This window comes from Camelina sativa, chromosome 19 (assembly GCF_000633955.1).
Source record: "Camelina sativa cultivar DH55 chromosome 19, Cs, whole genome shotgun sequence".
NCBI lineage: Eukaryota > Viridiplantae > Streptophyta > Magnoliopsida > Brassicales > Brassicaceae > Camelina > Camelina sativa.
Window position 1 is genome coordinate 15,717,737 of NC_025703.1, and position 8,254 is coordinate 15,725,990.

The window sequence follows — 8,254 nt, forward strand, 5'->3', positions numbered from 1 at the left end:
ATCAAGTAATTTGATAAATGACAAAACATATGCTTTAGATCGTAGATCTTTTCTCTTTTCTCTTAGATCGTGGGTTAGTAGTTGCATAGGTAAGAATAGTCAAGTGAGAGTTGAGAAAAGTTTTATTTTCTTATTTCACAAATAATCTTATTTTCTTAAATTTCTGATGAAATATTATATTTATTTAGATTTTTTGAACTTATGAGCGATGTGCCATTAAATTTACATCCAGGTTATTGTTAATTGGAATATTGTTTTCTTCTAATTGTTTCTAATTGTTTATTTTATAATCTCTGCAATCGTATCCGTACTTTATTTTCTCCCATCCTTAATGAGTAAAATGGTTTCATTATCATTGATTTCTTTTAAGTTTTTTTACAAAAAAAAAAAAAAATTACAACCGCAACCACAAACGCTTGCGGAAAGCAACTTTTGGAATTCAGTGGTTTGAAACGGTTGAGAGCGATTAGGAGTGATTAGAAGCGATTTGTGCAATTGGTTCCAATCGCTTGCAACCGCTACCACCCGCAAACACAGCGTTTGCGAGAGGTAGCGGGAGAACCAGTCAACACCTAAATAATAAACAAAACACGACTTGCACACACCGGAATCCTAAACTTTGTTCATGCCGTGGGAAAGTGATAAATTACACTAAAGTTTATTATGTTANTAGTAGTTGCATAGGTAAGAATAGTCAAGTGAGAGTTGAGAAGAGTCTTATTTTCTTATTTCACAAATAATCTTATTTTCTTAAATTTCTGATGAAATATTATATTTATTTAGATTTTTTGAACTTATGAGCGATGTGCCATTAAATTTACATCCAGGTTATTGTTAATTGGAATATTGTTTTCTTCTAATTGTTTCTAATTGTTTATTTTATAATCTCTGCAATCGTATCCGTACTTTATTTTCTCCCATCCTTAATGAGTAAAATGGTTTCATTATCATTGATTTCTTTTAAGTTTTTTTACAAAAAAAAAAAAAAATTACAACCGCAACCACAAACGCTTGCGGAAAGCAACTTTTGGAATTCAGTGGTTTGAAACGGTTGAGAGCGATTAGGAGTGATTAGAAGCGATTTGTGCAATTGGTTCCAATCGCTTGCAACCGCTACCACCCGCAAACACAGCGTTTGCGAGAGGTAGCGGGAGAACCAGTCAACACCTAGATAATAAACAAAACACGACTTGCACACACCGGAATCCTAAACTCTGTTCATGCCGTGGGAAAGTGATAAATTACACTAAAGTTTATTATGTTAGTGTTGTCTTTTAACTCCTAAGTGCCAACTTCCCTTCGTTCTACCCTCTCAAGTTCCATGATGATGTCGGTCCGGTAGGCCTCGCGAGCCAGTAGGAGCGGGCACCGGATGGTTTCGGTTTCCTNCGTTAAATTTACATCCAGGTTATTGTTAATTGGAATATTGTTTTCTTCTAATTGTTTCTAATTGTTTATTTTATAATCTCTGGAATCGTATCCGTACTTTATTTTCTCCCATCCTTAATGAGTAAAATGGTTTCATTATCATTGATTTCTTTTAAGTTTTTTTACAAAAAAAAAAAAAAATTACAACCGCAACCGCAAACGCTTGCGGAAAGCAACTTTTGGAATTCAGTGGTTTGAAACGGTTGAGAGCGATTAGGAGTGATTAGAAGCGATTTGTGCAATTGGTTCCAATCGCTTGCAACCGCTACCACCCGCAAACACAGCGTTTGCGAGAGGTAGCGGGAGAACCAGTCAACACCTAAATAATAAACAAAACACGACTTGCACACACCGGAATCCTAAACTTTGTTCATGCCGTGGGAAAGTGATAAATTACACTAAAGTTTATTATGTTAGTGTTGTCTTTTAACTCCTAAGTGCCAACTTCCCTTCGTTCTACCCTCTCAAGTTCCATGATGATGTCGGTCCGGTAGGCCTCGCGAGCCAGTAGGAGCGGGCACCGGATGGTTTCGGTTTCCTTCAAGCAAACAAACAAGACATAAGTGGGAAGAGAGGTTTGAAAGTGGGATCTCAGAACCTTAAACATATTAATAGACTAGCTAGAATCAATGTCCAAGTTACTAGTACTATGATGCATGGTTAATGAGCTATACTTAAAGATTTTAGACAAGCCTTTCACAACATTAACTGATTCAAGCCTTAGACTTCCACATGCATTAAAATCAGTCATTTCCTTTAACATTCATTAAACAAGAACATGAATCAGATTGTGCAATGTTTAAACTCATTTGAGTGGGGCTTATCAATGGTCTCTCTTTTGAGTGGGGCTTATCAATAACAAGGTTTTAGAGACAAAAAGTGGATTGAGCTTTAGAAGAAGGGTAAAGGTCAGAACACTTAGACACATACAAGAACAAAACCTTGTCTACCCAGAGGTACCCAAAATGTTTGTTCCTAACATTCTAATCTCATAATGTCTTAGTTCTATCCTTTAACTTCATCTCTTCTCTTTTACCCTTTTTCTCGTTTGTTTTTAAGTCTTAGGAGAGGTTTACTACTTGATTTCTCTAGTGGAATGGGGTTCTTTTCTTAAAGACTAAGGTTCTCTTTTTTACTTTTTTCCCAAGTCATAAAGCTTTTTACTAGACTCTTCTTTTCTTTTTTCTTTTTTTTTGACCCAAACCTTATTTAAAACTTTTACTACACCCCATTCTCACTCTTAGAGCTTGAATTCACTTTAAAACACTTCTCTCCTAAGGACTTTACCCTTTTCTTTCTTTTTCCCCTCTTTTCTTTTATTTTTCAATCACACCAAGTCCCAAACCCAGAATTTAAACCACCTAGTCCTCTCTATTTTGAAAAATGCAAACTAGAACTACACAAGGTTTTATTCTTGTCAGTTCAAACCTAAGATTTTCTACCAAGCTCAATCCCAAAATAGGCCTCACACACACAAGAGTAAATATGGCTTGAAAGAAAGGTTGGTTAAGGGTAGGGGAAACTGATTCAATGATGAAATCAGCTACTTGGATCAACAACAGTGGTAAAAAGGGGAAAGATGATCCAAATATGTATAAAGTATCCATGAGTTTAAAGCAATGCACAAACTGATAATTAAAAGTCAATATTAGGTTCTTATAAGTAGGAAATGACTTTAAATCACAACATGCTTCAGTTTAGACCAGAATGCAATATAGGAATTCTAAACTTGGTTCAATCTTATGTTTCTAACCACTCAACTAGCATCAAAGTACTATTATCTTGAGCATTGATCCTAGTTTAGTGAATTTAAACAAGTTAACAAGGCTAAACTCATCATTGATCCCTAATGCAACACATGAAACAATCTGATATGAAACATGCTAACAAGATCCTAATATGCAATGCAAACTACATGAGCACTATGTTTTTTTTAAAGACTTTTGTGAAATTTTTTTAATTTTTTTGGTTTTTTCTATGCCTTAGATGCAATGCAAGTACTAATATGTTAATGATAAAAATTTGAAATAAGAAAATAGAAAACAATGTCAGATGCTGTCTTAAACCCTCCCCCAAACTTAAATTACATAGTCCCTTGTGTAATAAAAATTTGAAAGAGAATTTAAGAACCAAAATAAACAAAATATGCAATTAAATGGTATAAACAATGAGATTGGTGATGTTGGTACTTCATGGGTTGTGGAAGAAGTATAGAATGACTGTCCTGCACTCGAACACGTACTTGAATACACACTCGACCGAGTGCATGGTCGAGCATGCATCCAAACCTTCCTCTTTTTATCTGTTTGATCTCCCCTTCTTTCCTGGCCACAAAAACACTAAAACCAAACCAAAATACTTTAAATTTAGACTAATATTCACAAGGATATCTTAGGGACTTACTCCCTAGTGAGCTTGTTTATAGTCACTAAGCTTGATTTTTGGTGCCTTATCAGGCTTGATATTGAGACCAAAGAGGTGATATCCCCCTGGTTCAATTTGATCACCATGAAACTTGTTCTTGGTCAAAACAGTCATAACACTTGAACCTTGCTTATTATTGATCTTAAACCTTGGCCTTGCTCTCTTCACAGCTTTCTTGTTGAGCTTCACTTGGAGATCCTTCACCAAACTGGTCAATTCTTGAACTGGATCCTTGAGGTCTTGAACAGCTACCTCATTGGCAGAAACCTTGGCCTTAGAGTCCATTTTTTTCTTAAAAGACTCAACATCAGCTTTATCTTCTATAACAAAGGGTTGGCCTCCAATGGTGGGTTGGTTTGTTGTATTCTTGATATCAAACCTCATAGTCAACCCATCAGCAATGTCTAGGCTGATCATGCCCTTTTTAACATCAATAACAGCTCCAACTGTGACCAAAAATCGTCTTCCAAGGATGATAGGATCATGAAGCTTCTTTTCCATCTCTATGATGATGAAATCAGTTGGTATTCTGGCCTTGCCTATCTTTATTGGAAAGTTATCCAGCTTGCCAACCATATCCTTCTAAGAACCATCAGCTAGACTTATATAGAGGTTGCTTGGCCTGAACTCTTCATATCCTAGCTTCTCTGCTATTGAGAAGGGTATGGCACTCACAGAAGCTCCAAGGTCACATAAACACTTGTTGAAGTGCATATAGTTCAGTGAGCATGGTAGGTTGAATGAGCATGGATCCTCAAGCTTGGTTGGAACCACAGCTGTTCCAATGTCTTCTTGATCCCTTTTGGCTTGATTCGTATCCTTATGCTTTGATATGTTAAGTAACATACCTTTATAGAGAGGATATGGCTCAAATTGCTCCAAAACTGGTCCTCTTTCCTCTTCTTTCTTCACAACAGTCACTTCATGTTTAATAGCCATCAAATCCTTCTGCTCAAGCTGTTCTTTGAGGTTTCTAATCAATTGTTCTTTGAAGCGTCCTGGGAATGGCAGGGGTGGTTGATATGCTGGAGGAATGTACTTGGTGGGCTTATCAGACTCAGTTGGGACCACTCGACCAGTGACTCGATCAGGCACTCGATCGTGTGTTGGGTCGAGCACACTGTCGATTGTCTTCTCTGCTTGATCCTCTGCTTAATTCTGAGCTGAAAATTGTTGAATATCCTCCCCATCTTGAACTTCACTGTCCCTAGTGACATATTCCTCAGTAACAAAGATAGCCTTGGCTGTATATTCTCTTGGGTTTTGAATAGCTTTGCCAGGCAGTTGATTAGGCTTGGAAGCTGAAATTGAGGCCAAACTGCTCTCCATGAACTTTTCTTTGGAGTTCAAGCTCTCAAACTTGATATTCAGGTCGTTATAGGTATAATCTATCTTCTGGTTGATCTCAGCAAACTTCTTTGTTGTTTCCATCTGACTAGTAGCTTGGTTAAGCAACAGCTACTGCATCAATGTTCTTAAGTCAGGTTCCTGGGCTTGGGTGGTCTGAAACGCTGGTGGGGGACACATTGGAGCCTGGTAACCTTGATGTTGCTGCTTTGGTATATAATTGTGCTGCTGTCGTGCTTGTTGAGGTGGATAGACTTGGTCTTGAGGGTTGGCCACATTTGTGCTTCTATAAGACAGATTGTGTGGCTTTAATTGATTATAGCCCTTGAAACCACCTTGGTTCTGCATATAACACATCTCAGCTACCTCATTCTCTCCATCTTGAACTGTTATATCTTCCTCACAAAGAAAGTATATGTTCTTCTGTTGACTAAGCAGAATCTTGTCTAACTTGTCATTAACAATCTTCAAGTCCTTCTTATACTTTTCATCTGGTGCAGAATCAACAAACCTCACTGTTCTATCATAATCCTCATTGTAGTTCCCATCAGATTGAGCCAAGTTCTCCACTAGTTCCCAGCCTTCATCTACATGCTTGTTGAGGAAGTTTCCATTTGAGGTTGTATCTAACAACATCCTTATCTTGGGCAGAACTCCTCTGTATAATTTGCTGAGCAGTGACTCATTGCTGAACCCATGATGTGGACACTGTGTTTGGTAGCCCTTGAACCTCTCCCAAGCCTCACAAAAGGTCTCATTGTTCTTCTGTGCAAAGCCTGAAATCTCATTCCTTAATCTGGCTGTTCTGGCATTTGAGAAGAATTTAGCCAAGAATGCCTTCTTACATCCATCCCATGTAGTTATAGCATATGTTGGAAGTGTCTTCTCCCATAGATGATCCTTGTCTCCTAGAGAGGATGAAAACAACCTGAGCTTGAAGCTATCTTCACTCACACCATTGATCTTTGTGAGGCCATAAAGCCTGTCAAATTCATCTAAATGATCCAATGGGTCATCCATTGGCAATCCATGGAATTTATTGGAATGGATCATAGTGATTAAGCCACTTTTAATTTCAAAATTATTGTTGCCTACTGCAGGAGGTACTATGCCAGCTCTCTGTCTATGTGTATTGGGAGCATCTCCTGCTCCAATCTGCCTTGGCCTTTGATTCTGGTGTATTGGTGGATCCACCAGCAACTGTTCTTTCTGTTCTTGAAGGATCCTGGTTTTCAGTTGCCTCAAGTCCCTTGGAAAGCGGTTTATATGATCAATGTACTTATGTAGGTTCTGGTTTCCTTTGGATCTTGTCTGCATCAATCAACTCGATCACCTGCTCGGATGGACACACGATCGAGTGCTGGTTCGAGCTGCTGGTCGACTAACTGAAACGCGGAAACAGACTGATTTCTGGTTTGGTACTCGATCACAACGGTGAATGGCACACGATCAAGTGCTAGCTCGAGTGTACACCTGAAACTCAAAACAACCAACCAAAACCAGAAACTAGACAGTGGTATGCAATCAAGATGTAAACAGTGACTCAAGTTAAGCCAAATATGAATGTTGTTTGAAACTAACAATCCTGATGACAGAAATGTAAATGCAGAAAGTAAAATTCTTAGAACAGAAACTGTATGCAAAAGAAACAATTGTAAACAATGCTGAATTTAAACCAAACAAGAGCAAGAACTAAACAAATGCAATGAAACAAAACTATAAAGACGCAGAAAGTAAACTAAATGAAACAGAAAGTAAAGTGAACAACCTGAAGGTGCTCGGTCAAGCACTTGACCATGTGTGTGGTCGAGTGGCTAGGTCGAGTGGTTGGATATGAAGAACAGATGCAATATTGACAACTTAAAACAGAAACAAATGCAATAAAACAAGATAATATGCGGTAATAAATAATCAAATAACAAAGTAGGCTTCTAGAGATGGATTCATGGGCAGTATTCAAGATGTGGCTATCTAAACTGGTTAACAAACCTCAATCTAGAAAATGATCTTAATGACTCACTAATCAACTCTCATGACAGAAGTGATCAAGTTTAAGTAAAATCCTAACCCAACTCTCATTGGTGAAACCATACTAAACCTGCATTAAGAACCAGGCCATTACTTGTCAAAAATCACCTTATACAACCAATCTCTTGGGATAAGCATGAGAATCTCCAGTATTAGCTTTATCTAAGAAACTAAACATTGGTACAATGAAAGGAAGCTTAAGATATGTTCTTACCCTCTCAGATATAAGAACAGCTTAGAGTATATCTAACCCATAAGAGATATATTGTCAAACAAGTTTAACCAATCTAAACAACCACAGCCCTAAACCAGCCTAATCCATCTCCAGAATCCTAACTTACTACTCAGATGAACAGAACATGATGATGATGAACATAAACCCAGAAAATGATAAAACTAGCATTATGAGATAGATGAGATAGATGAGATGATGAACTACAACTTTGTTCAAAGAAACAAACTCAGATTATAAATACCCAGAAAGTTATGAGACTTACAAGGTATGAAAATCTGAAGAAAAATAAGAACAAAAGTAGTAAATAATGTAAACAAAAGCTAAAAACCCAAAAGGGGTAAAGACTAGGTTTTTTGGTGGCTACAAATATTTTTCTGACCTAAAATGGCTTATGGGCGGCCATGGGGTACATTAGATATACATAGGACAAGAGAGAAGCCCTAAATTAGCTAGCAGACAAAATAGAGAGGCGGCTTGATTTGCTCGAACACAAGCGGTCGAGTGGCTATGGTCGAGTGCTCCATTCCTCTATTTTTCACTGGTTGAGTCCCTCAGCAGCACACGGTCGAGTGTCTCCCGGGTGTGATGGTCGAGTTGTCTCCAATCCTTGGTTTCCATCCTGTTTCAGCCTCTATCTGCTTCACTGGTTGCACTCTACTCCTCTTAAGCTCCATTTCCATGCTCCTTGAGTCCAAATCACCTATTTAAACAAGAAACAATGCAAATGCAATGCAAATCCTATTCTAATGCACAAACAGACCTTAAACTACATAAAAGTGATAAAACTATCTA